Consider the following 708-nt stretch of genomic DNA (forward strand, 5'->3'; position numbering starts at 1 on the left):
AGCAGATCCTGTATTTATTCAGCTAGAGTCAATGTAGTATAATTACTCCTGCCCAATTACACACACACACACACACACACACACACACACACACACACACACACACACACCAAAATAAGCATTATAAGACAATAAATGAGGACAGCCTTACCGCCTCAATGTAAAAAAGTGCAGGCCATCTCTCCTGGACTTCTGATACCATAGGCTGCCCCTCTACTACCTCTCTTTGTCTGAGGGAAAAGGTCAGCTCCATCTTGTGTCGGCTCAATGTGATGTTCTTCTTTTTCTTCTTCATTTCGTCGAACCTTGAAACAAAAGAGACACATATAGGACATATTCAGTTTTTCAAAAAGCATTTAAGCTGCAGCCCTTGTAATTTGCAAATATATAATAACTACCATGATACAGCTTTATCTCATCAATATGAGACATACATGTATCCCACTGAAGCCATAGCTACCCCATCCATGTGACTGAATAGATAAAGGCCAGGTTGAATCTGTCATACAGAGGGAAGAGGACGTGCAAAATAGCCAAATGAAAACTTAACAGTAAAACATATGCCTGCTAGAAAGGATGGCACTGCAGTATTGAGTGACTGATTTATAATTGTCTTAATGAACACAAAACAAACACACCTGACGGTTCTATGACATATCAAATAATTTTAAGAGACAAAAAAAAGGTAAGAACATCGTGTTGATAGAG

The sequence above is a fragment of the Cebidichthys violaceus genome, unplaced genomic scaffold (assembly GCF_023349555.1).
Source record: "Cebidichthys violaceus isolate CVI_PGR_0920_01 unplaced genomic scaffold, fCebVio1.0.p SCAF_13, whole genome shotgun sequence".
NCBI lineage: Eukaryota > Metazoa > Chordata > Actinopteri > Perciformes > Stichaeidae > Cebidichthys > Cebidichthys violaceus.